The 17,374-nt window shown below is 43.3% G+C and overlaps 1 protein-coding gene across 3 annotated transcripts in view; it reads right to left on the reverse strand.

Moving 5' to 3' along the window:
* RRBP1 (ribosome binding protein 1) overlaps positions 1-16,979 on the reverse strand; it is a 66,926-nt gene extending 49,947 nt beyond the window's left edge. For all 3 annotated transcript variants that reach the window (XM_011979479.1, XM_011979478.1, XM_011979477.1), the window contains exon 1: positions 16,898-16,979. The gene's annotated coding sequence lies outside the window, so the exon portion shown is untranslated. The remainder of the gene's footprint in view (positions 1-16,897) is intronic.
* Between the last annotated feature and the right edge of the window lie 395 nt (positions 16,980-17,374).

Genomic DNA, 17,374 nt, shown 5'->3' on the forward strand with positions numbered 1-17,374 from the left:
CTTACAAGATTTCTCAGAACTCTGCCAAAATGGACATCACATTATAATCACTACATTCAAAAATCCTAAGGCCAGGCGTGGTGGTACAAGCCTGTGATCTCAGCACTTTGGGAAGCTGAGGCAGGAGGATCGCCTGAGCTCTGGAGTTCAAGGCCAACCCAGGCAACACAGGAGACCTCATCTCTATTAAAAAAAATAAAAAATCCTCTAAAACACTCCCCTTCTCTAGAGAAACGAACATTCGGGGCCTGGGTCACCCTCACCGAGGCTCCGTAAACCCCAAATGGTTTCCCAACAACCATGTGCTCGAGAGGTGGTCTCCACGGAGTCGTGGTTGGCACTGGTTGCAGACCGTGATGCAGTGAATGTCCATGCACAAAGAGGGGCCTGTTCACAGCCGAGGACTGTGGGGCTCTGTGCAGCCTTGTGGTTTCCAACTTCTAAACTCTGGCAGAAAAGCCAAGGCTGGAAAATGAACTTTTAATCTCACTCAACATAGGCAAACACAGAATACAAAAATATATTCTCTGTTGGGACCCAGAATCGAGAAAAGCAAACTCGGGAGAATATTTTTCCTTTACAACGCACACAAATATATGTTTTATAGCAGCACAAATGTGTCTTCCCAACTTTTGCAGAAAAAGAAATTACATCCCCACCACTAATTTCCAAGTTAGAATTTTTTAAAAGAAATCTTTCACAAGAAAATGAAAAGCCCTAGTCTTAAGTCGTAATACACTGAAACATTTAAGGCTAAGGCAATACCACCACGGACAGCAAAAAAATCGAAATGAAAAACAGCCTTTCTGCTGCTTTGCAGAGTCAGCTTTGGTGGGGCATAAACATCACGCTGGGAGATCCCTGATTCACAGAAATGATGAAGCCAGGGATGCCTCTCAAATTCGGTTCTCACAATCAGCATTCCGGGAGCTCTGCTCCTGAAATCCACACCATGATAAGAGGCCCCCAACAGAAACCTTTTCTAGGGCTTCCTCCATTGCACCAAAGAGTTAGGGCAGATGTGTGCCCACCCATATCTTGTAGGGTCTGACCACAGGGATCTATATTCTGTCAATTTCAGAAACTTCTGTCAAATATGTACTTTTACTCGCTGTAGTGGTCCTCCCTTATCTTCTGGGAAACATCCCAACAGCCCCAGTGGGTCTGAAACTGCAGTAATACTGAACCCTATATACACTATTTTTTTTTCTTATACCTACATACCTATGATAAAATTTAATTTAGAAATTAGCCACAGTACGACATTAACAATAATAAAATAGAACAATTATAACCATATGCTAGCATCACCACTCCTGTACTTTGGGGTAATGATTAAGTAAAATAAGGGTGACTCAAACAAACACACTGTGATACCAGACAGTGGATCTGAGAGCCCAGAGGGCCACCAAGTGACGCACAGGCAGGTAACATAGACGGCGTGAATCCACTGCACACGGGACGGTTCACACCCTGGGCAAGACGCTACTCAGAATGGCATGCAACTTAAAACTCAGGAAGAGTTTCTTTCTGAAATTTTCCATTCAATATTTTCAGACCACAGCTTTCTGCTGGTAACTGAAACCACAGAGTGAAACCATAGATAAAGGGGGACTATGATATTGCCAACACACTCAGACTGTAAGACAAAAAGATGAAGGCCCCAAGGGGGAAGGATGTAGGAGGCTGCCCAGAGTTCAACGCACTGAACTCTCTGGCCCACCTCTAAGCTCTCGAGAGAACGGCTCTTCTTCTGTTCTTAAGATTCGGGGAACAAAAGTAAGAGGAAGCCCCAAACTCTTTAGACACAGAAGCTATTTGCTAATTCACATGGCCCGGCCAAGTCAGTTGGGTCCAATTTGGCAGCTGGGATTTTGGTAGGTTTTGTGAAAGGACCCTCAACAGCTCCCAGGGCTCTGTCTCATTCCTAAGCAGCAGCTCCACGGGGGACTCTGTGTGGAAGCTTGGAGAAGCCGTGGGGTAGGGGTGGTCAAAGAAAACAAACCCCCAGATCCATTTCCTGGGCGTAGCATAAGGTGACCTGGTAGGAAGGTACAAAACTAAAACAGAATGACAATAAAAGAGACCCTAGTAGACATGGCTACATCAGAATCAACAGCTCCTAATTTTTAAAATATTATGAAATGACTCATACAAAAGACTAAGAAGAAAAATATGAACATCCATTAGCCTACCACCCAGGTTCACCAAACCCTAATTTTGCCATATGCACTTCAGATATTTATATATATGTATGTATGCGTGTGTGTATATATATATGTGGGGGGGGGACACACATGTGTATAAGTATATATATGCCATCTCCCTTCTAGAGAGGGACAACACTCTGAATGGGTCACTTACCACTTCCACCTGCTTATGCTTCTATTACATGTATCTCTACAAACAAAATACAGCCGTTGCTTTGTGTGTTGGTAATTGCTGTGTAAGTGACATTGTTCTAGGTGCTATTTGGTAACATTTTTTGACTAAACTTTGTGAGATTTGTTCATATAAATACACATAGCTTTGGTTTATTCTTTTTTTGTTTTTTTTTTTTTTTGAGACAAAGTCTCTCTCTGTTGCCCAGGCTGGAGCTCAGTGGCACGATCCTAGCTCACTGCAACTTCTGCCTCTCAGGTTCAAGCCATTCTTGTGCCTCAGCCTCTTGAGTAGCTGGGATTACAGGCCTGCACCACCACGCCCAGCTAATTTTTGTAGTTTTTAGTAGAGACGGGGTTTCACCATATTGGCCAAGGTGCGGTTTATTTATTTTCACTCCTATATTACATAGCTGAACCACAAATTATTATCCATACTTCTATGCTTTTAGGTTTTAAAAATGTATGCTATCACACAAAACTGTAGTGTGACATGTCTACCATACAGAGTGAAAAATCTCCTTTATAGCCCTGATGCCAGCCACTCAGGGTCGCTTCCTGGAGACAACCATTGCGACAGAAGTCATTTCACTGTTTATATGTTATTTTCTTCAAAAGACTTTGGTACTGCATTTCAAAGTCAGGTTTTCAATCACCAGGAATTTACTTTGGTATGTGACAGGAAACAGTGATAAAACTTTCCCCATCAGTTTAATTACCCAGCACCATTTCCTGACTGGTCTTTTCCTTCCCCCACAGACTCAGATGGCCGTCTCTGTGCCATTCAGTGGATCTGCTTCTAGATTCTACATTTTGTTCCACTGTTATATTTATGCCCTACATCAATACCACACTTTCAGCTTAAGCATCCCCTACAAAACCTCTACTGGAATTTGTATTTGAATCACACTGAGTTTATACATGAATGTAGGAAAGACTGCTATTTCTAACTATAGAAGCTGTCTGTCAATGAATATGGTATGCTAGAGCACTACATTGATTTAAATGTTTTCTTCGAAGCCAGGCAGTGGTTCACATCTGTAGTCTAAGCTACTTGGGGCGGAGGCAGGAGATCACTTGAGCCTTGGAGTTGAACACCAGCCTGAGCATCATAGCAAGACCCTGTCTCTTAAAAAAAAAAAAAAAAAGTTTTCTTCCATACTTCTATAAGATTTTAATGATTTTCTCCATAAAAGTCTTACATGTTGTTTTGTTGATGGTTAGAATATCTTTTGTAAATTACTTCTTCTATTTCCCAGCTATAGACAACCAGCAAAGTAATTCATTTCTGCATATGTATCAATTACCCAGCTATCATCTACGCTCTTGCAAAATCTAGGATTTTGTAGATTCTTTCTGATTTTTTTTTAATAAGAAGCTGTGGAAAAAAAGACAGTATTGTTTCTTGCTTTCCAAACCATATGATCTCATTTCTTTTTCTTGGCTTAACAGAGCTGGCTGAGAACTCTGGTGCAGTACTGAGCAGAGTCTGTGCGATAAGCTGCCTTGTGGCATTCCCAAGTCACTGCTTCTAATGTTTTACTACCAGTGTTGTACCAACTGTAGGTTTCCAGCAGAAATCTTTCCTCAGGTTAAGTAGCATGTCTTATATTCCTAGTTATCTTTTTAATATAATTGAGTATTGGATTTTACCAATTGCTTTGTCTTTACCAGTTGACATTTTCTCCTTTAATCTGAAATATGTGGAATCAGAGTAATGCACAGTCTAATGCCAGTTCATAAAGTTTCTATGGTATAAATGTTTTCTTGAAGGAGATTCTAATATATCACTAGATTTGGTTTGTTCACATTTTTATGTGAGATTTCTATGTGTATTTTAAAATGAGAACAATCAGAGGTCATTCTCAGACTGTTCTCTGATCTTGGTATTAGAGTCACTTGAGTCTCACAGAATGAGCTAAAAATCATTCCTTTTCCCTTATTCTTTGGGATAGTTTGTGTAAAGTTAGGGTTATCTATTCTTTGTAGATCTGGAAGAACTTGCCCATAAAACTGTCAGGATTAGTGTTCTGAGATCTTTTCTTTAAAAGGGGGAAGGGTGGCTAGAGTGCTGATTTTTAACAATTTCTATACAATTTAACGACATCAATTTCATCCATGATTCTGGGACCAGCTGTTGGGTTTGTGATCCAATCTATAAAATTAATATTCATTATTCCTTCCTCCCTCCTTCCATTGGTTTATTCTGTCTTTTCTAACTTCCTGACATGGCCATTTATTAACTTTCAGTCCTTTCTCTTTTCTGGCAGCAAATATTTAAGGCAATAAATTTCTCCCTAAGTACTGCTATCGCTTCATCCTACAAGCTGTGATGCTAACACAGCTTCCTAACATCCATACATGACTGAATTTCACGAATGTCTCCAGCTGCCTCCCCAGTGGTCGAACCACCTACAAGGTCTTAGGTCTGCTGCCCTTCCCCGCGACATGAGCCCCCATCACACACACATATGGACTAGTCAGTGTTGTTTGGTTCTGGACAGCTGATACTTGCTTGTTTACCCAAACGCTGGCCATCTGCTCATCACTGTTTCTTGCATCTCATTCCTTTTTTTAGGGTCTTGCCAAAGTACATCCTTGAGTAGATCTTTCAGCAAGGATCTCTCCTTCATAAACTTTCTCAGTCCTTAAAGCCCTGAGAAAATTTACTTCACCTTCATGGATTAACTGAGAACAGAATTCCATGCTGACAGTTTTCTCTCACCACATTGAAGATATTATTTCACTTGTCTTCCGGCCTTTTCTTGATGGGATGTTTAGAAACACACTGTCAGTCTATTTGTCATTCCCTTGTAATATCTTTTTAATCTCTCATTACTTTTAAGACCCATTTCTGGGGTTCTAAGGACTCAGTAAAATATTTTTAAGTGTGTATTTAACTTATTCAGGTTCACTGTACTGAGTGTGAGGAGTTATGTTTTTCTTCAATTCTAGAAAATCCTTGGCCACTCAGTTCTTGGAAAATGGTCTGGTCCCTATTCCTTCCTGGTAGAGCTCCTAATTAGACCTCAATCTCTTTGTGCTACCATTTGGAGAACTCGTTAGACCTACACTCCAGTCTTCAGCTAAATCTTACCTGCTCTATAATCAGTCCTTTGAGTTACTCAATTTGTTTTTTCAGTCTGACTGGCTTTTCTATTTTCATTGTCTTCTTTTCTACCTTTAATAGTAATTTTATATTATATCTTTGGTGGGGCTTTATCACTGGCAACCCTTAATGGGCTGAGTTGTGGGCCTGCCTCTAATGAGTTGTTTTATCTTTGCTTCAACTAGGCCCTCAGGGAAGACCAGCCAGGGACTAACTTTTACAGGAGGCATAGTCTCCTCTTACAAATTATCAGGAGACCATGCCTCCCTTGCCCAGGACAAAACAGATAAATTCTTACCTTTCATCTCCCCTTGCTACTACTGGGTAGGTGTTCCTTCTAGTCTGCCCTCCCACTGAGGGTACAGCCCTTCAAGGGTTCAAGTCTTACAGGGGGATGTGAGAGAAGGCTCAGTTCCCATTCCCAATCTCAGACAAAATCCCATTCCCCCTGGACGTTAAAGCCAAAGACTCAGATGACTTCGACTGATAATACCGCACCCCTACCCCTGTTCCAGGGTCAGCTCACTGCAAGCCCCAGTCACTCTCCGCAATCTTGGCTTATCAACTCTGGTCATCTCTTTCCCTACCTTGTGAATGCACTACTATGCATTGTAAAGAGTGCTTGCTAACTACGTAACATTTCTAAGTGTTGGAGAAGTGGGTTTCAGATCAGTTGATCTAAAATTTTAAGTGTAATCTCTGATTTTTTTTTAACCCAAAGAAACTAAGAGAAAATGCAGTAACGAAGACAGAGTCTGAAAAAATTTATTTCATTTCTAAGAGGATACATATAATGGACTTCCTATTTTAAAGAAACAATGTTACTCATTTTAAAGAAGAGCTGAAACACTAAAAATAGAAATGTATTCTATTATAAGCCTTTGCTTATTCATCAGCCATTTGAGATTCAATTTCTATGCCTGAAGGGGAAAAAAATAAAGAACTGACAATTTTTGGTGTCTCTCCAAATAACAGTCTTTGGAAAGTAAGTACTTAAACAGACCCAAATCTTTTGCGAACTTCCAAGAAGCCTACAGGCTTCACCTTATTGAGGAAGACAGCATGCCTAGGCGGTAGGAATCAAGAACTGATGTCTCAAACTGGATATGAACAGTTAAGATGTGCTAGCCCACAAGGGAGTTCTTAGTGCGGTAAACATTTGTCTCCCCAAAGCAGGGGTCAATCTCATCTGTATTGTATCCAATCAAACCTCACCACATGAAATATGGTAAGTGATGAACCAATCGTCTACTCAATATCATATCAGGATCATATGTGCTAATGTATACCATTATAAGGATCAGATCTAAATAGAACACCCCAAGTATCCAGATGGAAAATAATACACACCATGGAGTCTTACATGTTTTCAGAGTGACTTCTTAGTTTTTCATAGTTTTCACACTCTAAAGGTAGCTCTGAAGTTTCATTTTCTGCTTGTTGCTAGTATACGGATTCCAGGAGGGTGATTTATTTCCCCCACAGCAACTTGCCTAATTCTAGTAACGTATCTGTCAATTGAAAAAAAAAAAAAAACTACACATATAAGCATATGAATCTCAGTTTTGTTCCTTTCTTCCCAATTTCCTATTGTTTGCTTAATTTTTCTTGAATTTTTGCACAGGGGAGGACCTTCAACACAGTGCTGAAGAGAAGGAATGACAGCAAGTACCCTGTTTTTCTCATATCGAAGGGAAAGATTTAGGTGTCTCTCTCTTTAGTGTGAGGTTTGCTAAGCCTTTTTGTAGACATCCTTTATCAGGTTAAAGAGGTGGCTTTCTTATTCCTAGTTTACATAATACATGTTGAATTTTATCAAATACTTTATCTGTACTTATTAAGATAATCATACTATTCTACTATAACCTGTAGGTGTGGAAGGTGAATATAAGCTTATTTTTAAACATTAAACCAGGTTTGAACTCCTAGGAGAAAACGATTTAGTCATACATACTGCTAGATTTGGTTTTTCTTTTCAGGTATTAGATCTGACTGATGGTTTTCTTTCCTCCTACTATTCTTGTCAAGTTTTGTAACAAGGTTGGCTGGCATCAAAATCAGTACTGTAGGACTCTTTTTTTTTTTTTTTCCCCCATTGTTTCTACTCTTTAGCAATTACCTTTAAAAAAAAAAAAAGTAACAGCGCTCACAAAATTCAAAGTTAAATCTTTACCCTCCCCCCATTAATTCTATTATCCCTTCCAACTTAGATGTTACTGTTTTCATGTATTTAATCTTATCCTTGTTCCAGCCTCTCCAACATTATTTTTTTGAATGTATTTAGAATTGTCCAAATATTTACCACTTTCTTTACTCATCATTGCTTGTTATATCTCTCTTTTTCCCCTTCCCATCACTTTCCTTCCAAGAATACCCTTGAGAAGTTCCTCTAGCAAAGATCTGTCAGTAGCTATCTTGGGTTTTTATCTTAAAACGATCTTTTCACTCTCGCTGTTGAATTTTTCCCTTGAGTTGCTGTATCGCTAATGTCTACATGTGGATTTATTTTTATTTATCCTGCTTGGGTTTTGGTTTGGTGTCTTATGCATTCCGCAAAATTCTCAGTCATTAACTCTTCAAGTACTGGCTCTGTCCTCGCTCCTCTCCTGGAACCCCAATTAGACACACTTCTGAATCTACTCTTTCTGAATCTCAATTGGTCTTACAAATTATTCATCTACGTGATTCTCTAAGATAAATTGTATATATTTCTTCTTCTCTACTTTCCAGTTCATTCACTCTCTTCAGTTTTATGTAATCTGCTAGTAAACCCAGCGGTTAGATTTTTACTACAAAGACATGAACTTTTCATGTCTACAAGTTGTTCCTGGTTCCTTTTTCAAATTTGTTAGGTCATTGTATAGTTTCCTCTTCTTCGTAGATATTTTCAATCTTGCCTATTAGTTTGAGTAAGGCCTTTAAAATCTCCGTCAACAAGTCCATTATCTTACGTTTTCCAAGGTCTGTTCCTGCTGGTCCTCATTCAGTGCTTTCATTCTTTGCATTTAGTTGTTCCTAACTATGGACTGTTCTCTTTCGTTTGATAATTACACCTGGGCATTTGGTGAGCCCAGGATAAAGGTGCAGTCCTTCAAAGATCTGCTCGCCCCTGGACTGGCCCAGGAGCACTAGCTGTGCAGGTCCACTCTCAAATAAAGAATCTTCAAATCAGCTTGGAGTTTCCCACTACTCAGGCCACGGGATCTGCATGAGGAACAACTTGTGATACCCACGTCTCAGAATGTGCCCCCCCTACCCTGCCTGTAGGGTGAGAATGGGCTTACCTCTGACTCCCCTTCTCCCTGAAGGTGTCATGGCCCCTTGCGGTTCCAACTCAGGGAGCCCGTTTCCTATCACACTGCCAGCATGAATCTCTGCCCCCGTGCCTGGAGATGCTATCAGAACTTAAAAGTTTGCCCATTTCGCCAAAGGCCCTCAGGGTTGTCCTTATCCTCTTGGGTCACTCATTTCACCGCCTGCCTCAGTGTCTTCCATTCTAGGCTTGTCAGAAGGTATTTCTAATGTCATTTACCTCTTGTCCAGTCCATCCAGCAAATTAGAAGACTGGTTCAGGCCACCCAGCCTATCCTATCAGCAGAAACCCAGTGTTGTCACCCCCAACAGCCAAACCAAATCCCAGCCAACCATGCTCTTCAAAGAAAAGGGAGCACGTGGCTGCCATGTGCCAGGAGGCTGGCTGTGCCAGGGAGACTACTGCCAACTCTGGACCTGGATATACCATTCTTCATGACTAGGTGGACCAGGGAGGAAGGGCTCCTGCAGGAGTATCCCGACACCGCCAAACCCTGGAGGTTAGCAGAGCTTCTAATTAGAAACGCATGGGCCAGAGCTAAATGAGGTCTGGTACCCAACTGTTGGTTCTTTTGTTTTTAAGAAATTAACTCTGTGGGGGAAGAGTTCTGATGACGAATTCAATCTCAAGATATGAGCTTCGCTGAATTTCCTTCCATTAACTCCTTTGAGAAGAGCTGCGTTTCCACTCAGGTTTATATTAGGAAGTATCACCTGCTCATCAGCAATAAAATCTGACCGTCTCACAAGCCCTTTGCAAAGGCCCACCTTTGATTAACGAATTCTGTCAGCCAAACATCCTATCTCCGTGACAGCGGAGAACTTCAGCCTGAGTGAGTCATTTCTTACTTATTATCAGCGGTAACTCAAACTTCATTTTGGTTCCCTTTTAGAATCAGTCACTTTATAATATATTCCAAGGTCTCATTCATATACTGTTGGTGGGAGTATAAATTAGTACAAGCACTTCAGACAAAAAGTCTGGCACTTTCTTTTAAAGCCGAGCACCTACCTCCTTCTGGTCCTGCAATTCCACTCCTAGGTGTACTGACCCAATGGAAATGTGTATAGACATTCACCAAAAGTCTGTGGCATGACTGTTCACAGAAGTATTATTTATAATAGCCCCAAACCGGAAACTCTCCAAGTAGCCACCTACAGTAACATGAATAAACTCATATATTCACACGCTGGAACAGTGAACAATGAGAACGAACAAACTACAATTACCCCAACAACCTGACAAGTCTTACACATAATGTTGGGTGAAAGACACGAAAGAGCATATGCCGTTCGAGTCCATTTACATCAAGTTCAAACGCAGCAAAATCAATCACTGGTATTAAGAAGAGAGCAGGTATTCCCTGCCCAGGGATGGGCAGCAGCTGGAAGCTGGGCACAAAGGGAGGTTGGGGAGGTCGGGAAAAATCTATTTCTTGATCTGCTGGTTAAACAGGCGTGTTTAGTTTGTGGATACTTATTGTGTAGACCCATGATAGTGCATTTTTCTGTATATATTTTACTTGAAAGAGTTTAAAACGTGTGTCATATTTCCTTGGAAAACGTGCCCCACAGATCCTGGAGGAAGAGCATCTTTAAGGCCCAAAGAATCTGTTAGGGAGCCCTGTTACTACTGCCACCTCCCAGCGCTCACACCCACACAGGATTGCTCCCTTCAGACAGGAAGTAACTGGAGCCAGGGTCAAGGCAGGCAGTCACCTCCTGACCTGACAGGGCAGTGACTCAGTGGGACCCACAGCCCTTTATGGTCCTGTGGCCATGCCACCATGCTCTCCTGAAGTCTTTCTTTCTTTCCTTTTTTGAGATGGAGTCTCACTCTGTCGCCCAGGCTGGAGTGCAGTGGTGTGAACCTCCGCCTCCCTGGTTCAAGCGATTCTCCTGCCTCAGCCTCCCGAGTAGCTGGGATTACAGGCATGTACCACCATGCCCAGCTAATTTTTGCATTTTTAGTAGAGACGGGGTTTCACCATGTTGGCCAGGCTGGTGTCGAACTCCTGACCTCAGGTGATCCGCCCACCTTAGCCTCCCAAAGTGCTGGGACTACAGGCTGAGCCACCATGCCCGGCCCACCTGCAGTCCTTTAAAAAAATCAAACTGTACAGAATAAGTCTCCAGATCTTCCAACTTAAGAGGGATATGACTTAAGAAGGAAAAGACTAGCTGAGCTTCAGAGCAGTGACTAAAGTTGACCTTTTAAGAGTCCTTTGACACATCACCAATACGACTTTTCATTAAGAGTTTCAATAATTCATTTACTCTTCAGCACTGACTCCTTCCTCCCCTCAATCGCTGTGATTACTATTCTGAAAATTAAGATTTTCCTTTCTAATTACTACAAATACCCAGAACTACCAAGGAAATAAAAATGTATTCATAAAACTAAAGCTACATCTAATTCCTATTCAGGATCAGACTTAATTAAAAACCAATTTAATGCAGTTGAGCTGTATACTTTAATCACTGAATAAGAACTTCATAAAAACACACCACTTGAGTTTGAACAAGGGTCTTTCACCTTTCCAAGTAAAATGAGTAGGTCGGACATTCCCATTAGAAAGGGCTAGAATCTAATATCTACTCTTCTTCACCTAAAATCAACAGGAGAGAAGAGGAGAAACGAAGGATGGGGCTGGACCTGGTATTGCCTCTTCCCAACCAGACCACCCTGGCTCAGCCATTGCTCCTCCTGCTTAGCGGACTGCCACACAAAATTCCTCTGAGAAAAGAAAACCATCATGAGGTGAGGCAGGAGACGAACCTTGTCCCCTCCCTCACTTCCTAGCATGATGAGGACTGACCAAGAGAAAAGAAAATGTAATGCCAACTATAAGAATGCTCCCTTCTCCCGCTAAGGAACACTTTTGCTCACTAAACACAAAATCTACCTCTTTTCAGAGCAAGCCAGCACACTGTTCACACCCAAAACACACGTTCTGTTTCCTGGTGAGTGTGTCGTCACTGAGATGCTCAGTTACTCTGCAAGGCCCACCTCACACTCGTTGGTTGTACAAGGAATTAAAAGATGCTCACAGCCAAGTCTCCTCCCCAGAACTGGTGCAAGCACCTGGGAAGGGCCCAGTCCTGTCAAGGTGCCATGCATGATGGACTCCCAGAGACACTGGGATGAATCTAACCAGGCTGGAGACTGAGGGCTCCCAGGAGAGAGCCAACATCCACATCACCTCCTAAGGCTCACTTCAAACCCCAGCCTCCACTGGCAGGGCAGGATGTCCACATTTAACAGTGCCCGCCGCATGTGACTGTCAATTTCTCAACTGGAGCCAGGATGGAGTGAATCAAAACTTCACTTGCATTTGGCTCTGGAATATGTTTTTGTGTTTGTATTTGATGCTCTAGGAATCCAGACTCCTTCGGGCTACATGATATACTCACAGAACACCAGCGTTACAAAATCATCTCCATTAGCCAGCAAGAATGGGCACCTACTGCGTGCCAGTCACTGCCCTCGACACTGGGTATACCTCAGGAAACAAAAGCTACATCCCTGCACTGATAAAGCTTACGCTTCAGAGGGGGAGATGACAAAGTCAGTCAAATACGGGACATGTCAGGTGGTGATGAAGAGAAAGTGATGCAGAGAAGCGGGGCAGGGAATGGGGGTGGGGGAGCATCAGAGGCTATCACTCCACACAGGGTAGCCAACAGGCCTGAAGGAGATGAAGGAGCCAGCCATGTGCCATCTAAGGAAAAGCTCTCAGGGATAGGCCAAAGTAGGCTCAAAGGCCCTGAGGCAGAAGCATGCCTGAGGAATAGAGGCCACCATGGCTCGAGCAGAGGGCAGGGAGACGATAGGAGTGAAGCCAGAGCAAAAATGGTGCCCTGAGAGGCCACTGGAGACCTTGACCAAGGAGGGTCTTGAACAGAGGAGTGACATGGTCTGCTGTGGCAACAGACTAGAAGGCAAGGGGTTCACAGGCAAAGGCAGTGAGCCCACCGGAGGCTGGTGAAGTAGCCCAGGGCAGAGGTGAGAGCAGGCTGGGCGTGCTGGCTCACGCCTACAATCCTGGCACTTTGGGAGGCCAAGGCAGGAGGACTGCTTTAGCCCAGGAGTTCAAGACTAGCCTGGGTAACATGGTGAGACACCATTTCTACAAAAAAAAAAAAAAAAAAAAAACTTAAAAAAATTCACTGGGTGTGGTAGCGTGCACTTATGGTACCAGCTACCTGGGAGGCTGAGGCAGGAGGATTAACTGAGCCCGCAATGTTGAAACTGCAGTGAGCAGTGGCTGAGGCAGCAGGATTAACTGAGTCTGCAATGTTGAAACTGCAGTGAGCAGTGATTGCGCCATTGTACTCCAGCCTGGGTGACAGAACAAGACCCTCTCAGAAACAAAAAATCAAAAGGTAAGAGCTTTGGACCAGGGAGAAGGCAGAAGTGGTGAGAACGGTCACTCTGGCTCTGTCCAGAAGGTAGAGCTGATGGGACCTGCTGTGTACAGGGTACGGGTATGAGACGGTGAGGAGTTAAGGATAAACCGAGGTTTGCGGCCTGAAAGGTGGAGCTAGCCGGCCTAGTTTCACTTTATAGGAGGAGGAAACTGAAGCCCAGGGAAGAGAAGTCATGTCCAAAGTCACTCACTTATTCCAGGGATTAGAATACCCAACCAGTGCTTCTCCCCCTGCTCCACACAGCAGCTCCATGGGACATGCTGATGACCAGTCCAGTCACACCGGACAGCCCCCAGCCCCTGAGGGACTGCCAATACCCAAGCACGTCACATAAATTGGGGTAGGATGCTGGGCACTGAGGGCGCAGGCCCCGCCCAGAGAGGACAACCACAGTCCACGGCTGCCACATAAGAAAGTCAACCTGGTATAGCCAGAAATTCCCATTTTCTCCCAGAGAACCCAAAAATCTAGATTTTGGTTTTTTTATTTTGAGACAGTCTCACTGTCGCCTAGGCTGGAGTGTAGTAGTGTGATCTTGGCTCACTGCAACATCCACCTTCCAGGTTCAAACGATCCTCCCGCCTCAGCCAACCTGAGTAGCTGGGACTACAGGCACATGCCGCCATGCCTGGCTAATTTTTGTATTCTTTATAGAGATGGGGTTTTGCCATGTTGCCCAGGCTGGTCTCAAACTCCTGGGCTCAAATGATCCACCCGCCTTGGCCTTCCAAAGTGCTGGGATTACAGGGATGAGTCGCTGTGCCCAGCCCAAACAAATCTAGATTTTAATGAAAAAAAAAAACAAAACTAAAAATTTCCAGTTTTAAAAGGTGACTCAATTGCTTAATAACACAAGGTCAGTGAAACAAACTGCATATGGAGGCCAAGTTCAGTTCACACAGGGCACCAGTTTGGAATTCCTCTCAAGACAGCCTAACAGACCTTGTTTGCTTATACCTTGCCCAGGGTAGAGAATTAAAGATTTGAATTCAAGATGGTCTTTTATTCCAACTTTTGAGTCAGCAGATGATATTCATTATCACTATAAATAGTCGGTAACTTCCAGTAGTCTCAGTGGGCCTCCTTTCTGACCAGAAAGAGATCAAGTGGCTGTCCATCATTCAGCTTCTTCCTTTAAAGTTAAACTTTGGTTTTATGTTATTCTTTACAGAGTACTAATACTAAGATGAGCCCAGAAGTACAACCAAGAATTCAAAAATTCTTCCCCAATACTGCCCAATTATCCTTTCAAAGTTATATGGAGGCCGGGCACGGTGGCTCATGCCTACAATCCCAGCACTTTGGGAGGCTGAGGAGGGCAGATCACCTGAGGTCAGGAGTTCTAGACCAGCTTGACCAACATGGTGAAACCCTGTCTCTACTAAAAGTACAAAATGAGCCGGGCGTGGTGGCGCATGCCTGTAATCCCAGCTACTCAGGAGGCTGAGGCAGGAGAATCGCTTGAACCCGGGAGGTGGAGGTTGCAGTAAACCGAGATCACGCCATTGGACTCCAGCCTGGGCAACAAGAGCGAAACTTCGTCTCAAAAAAAAGAAAAAAAAGTTAAATGGAGAATAACAGAGCTGTGTAAATAGTCACCGGTATAGGAACCAATTTATGACACCCAAGAACACTGGAACTCCAACACTTTGGAACTGAAAAGGTTTTGGGACTGGACAGGTATTCTAGTCTTGCCAAAAAAATCTAAGTTAGAAATCACAAAATGTTTTTGATAAGTTAAAGTTGCTGCCCACTGTTTACGGGTGGAACACATCTGTTACTGAAGGCACATAAAGGACACACAGATATGTCTGGTTTTGGCTTCAGGAGACTTGGGCAGAATTTGCCTGCCTAAGAAAAGTCTCCTAGGAGGACCCTGAACTAATTTTCTATATGCTAAGTGAGAGTGCCTCCTTGCCTAGGCACTGTCACTTAGAATTAAATATTTACCTTCCCTTACAAGCCATCACTTTCTACCTAATATCTATTTATTTTCTGTCTTTGTTACAAGTCACCATTTTGATGCTGAGGGCATTGGGTAAAAAAATCTCTCCAGGGCAGGGCCACCATCTGTGCAGCCCCCATCCCACTCCTTTTTCTTGGAATGCAGTTTACAATGCACGCAAAGAGGCGGGACTAATGCTTTCTCAGGGTGAGATCTTATCAGATGAAGTGTATCAACTGCCACTAGTCAACTGGTTTTGACCTACAGAATGGGCAATTTCGTGTGGTTCAACATATTACCACATGATCAAGAGGAACAGAGACATGAATGTTTAGAGAACACCAGCTACCTCTAGACCAGCGCTTGTCCAGTAGAACTTTCTGTGATGGTGGAAACCATCGACACCCACACTGACCGACTTGTGACTATCGAGCACCTGAAGTGTGGCTAATGTGACTCAGATATTGAATTTTTAATTTTACTTAATTTGAACTGTTTTAAACTTAAATTGCTACTTGTGGCGACTGTATTGGACAACACAGTTCTAGACAGTGGCTTTTTCAGGCAAGAACTAGGTCTCACTTGCAGTGTTTGAACGCCCACCACACAGGAGACCCTTGGTGAAAAAGATGAAATGAAAAACACCTTCTGCATTGCCAGATTTTCAAATGCCTCCCCACCTTCCTGCCACTGAAGCTCTTAATTTTGATCTTCAAGTTCTGTGTCTTCCCTTAGGTAATTACTGCCCCAGGAAGGTGGAGGTGTACGGCCAGGAGGGAACATGTGGAAGGCTGGGCCCGCATTGCCTAGCAACTAGGCAACAGGAACTGACCTGACAACCTCCTGACCGGCAGGGCCTCCATCTTCTCATCCACTGAATGGGTGACAACCATTCCTACCCTCTAGAACAGAGTTATTGTAAGGCCTAAATGTAAACCACAGTTGTGGAATCTGATTCTAAAAAGTGAACCTTAAAAACCAAGTTGGACTCAGCTTCATTTATCCGATGAGACAGTTGGGAATAGTTTAACATGTTACGGCTGTCACCTGAAGTGATAATATTTATGATGTTATAGGCCAGGTCTTAACCACTGCAGGCCCAGCATGCACAGATGGACATCACAGTCCCTGCCTTCATCATTCCGACTTGACCATTATTTTTGTTTCTCCTGAAACAAGGTTTTAGCAAAGAAAAACTTGCTGTCTCAACAGAACTGTTGATCCTCTACGTGTCATTCATCTATTAATTAAAATTCCTAGGGCTAAAAAGACAAGAGTCTGGGTCCCGACACTTTTAAAAGGTGTCCCTGCTACATAATAAACCAATACTCCAATCACTGGCATTTAACCATTTAAACTGAGTTTGGTGCCATGTAATTATTGCAGCCTGTTGAGTTAGGGCTCATTTCAGCAAAGAGCATAATTGCTCAAATGTGACTTGATTTAAGATTTATTTAAAACTCTCCCATCACCAAAAAATATTCATACACCATACCACTGTAAATTCTTAATCTCTCTGTAAATGTTCAGAGACAGATTCCTAAGTATGAAAGGTAAGAGTTGTTACAGTGCCTAGAGCTCTAAACCTCTGCTTCTAAACCCCAAGATCCCTTTCTGGTCTCCCTTCCCCCAACCTTAGCCTCCTCCAGGCCTCCACTGGCCCAGGAGCCCTGCAAGCCGGCTTTGCGGTGCTCCATGCAAAAGGAAAACTTCACCTACTAGGAGGTCTGCCCCCGCCTTTGCTTCAACAGAGAGGGAAATGGCACCTCCAGGAACTCAGAACCGGAAGCTTCTTTCTGGAAGGGAAAGAGGTTGGCAGATCATAGTGGGAGTGACCTTTGGCAAGTTCATAAACGAGTCAAGACATCACACAGTAAGTGGCATGCTGCAGGGTCACAGATTTCTCTAGGTGTCAGATTAACAGGAAGTTAAATCAAACAAGGAGAGTGAGGAGGGAGGCAGGGGCAGTGGGAGAATGTCCCCCAGCTGCACAGGGCCGGGTAACATTCGCAGTTGTTCTTCCTGCGAGTGCGGGACAGACGTCCTGGGTCTCTGGGGACACCCAGTTCTGAAGAGGTATCTAATGTGAGATGTGAGGCCCTACTAGACCTATTTCTCCAAATTCCTGAAAATGCCATCCGGATGGCCCCTACCCTGAAGGTTTCAGCACACAGAGTGAATAGCTGAGCAGTGACG

This window comes from Mandrillus leucophaeus, unplaced genomic scaffold (assembly GCF_000951045.1).
Source record: "Mandrillus leucophaeus isolate KB7577 unplaced genomic scaffold, Mleu.le_1.0 Scaffold202, whole genome shotgun sequence".
NCBI classification, from domain to species: Eukaryota; Metazoa; Chordata; class Mammalia; order Primates; family Cercopithecidae; genus Mandrillus; species Mandrillus leucophaeus.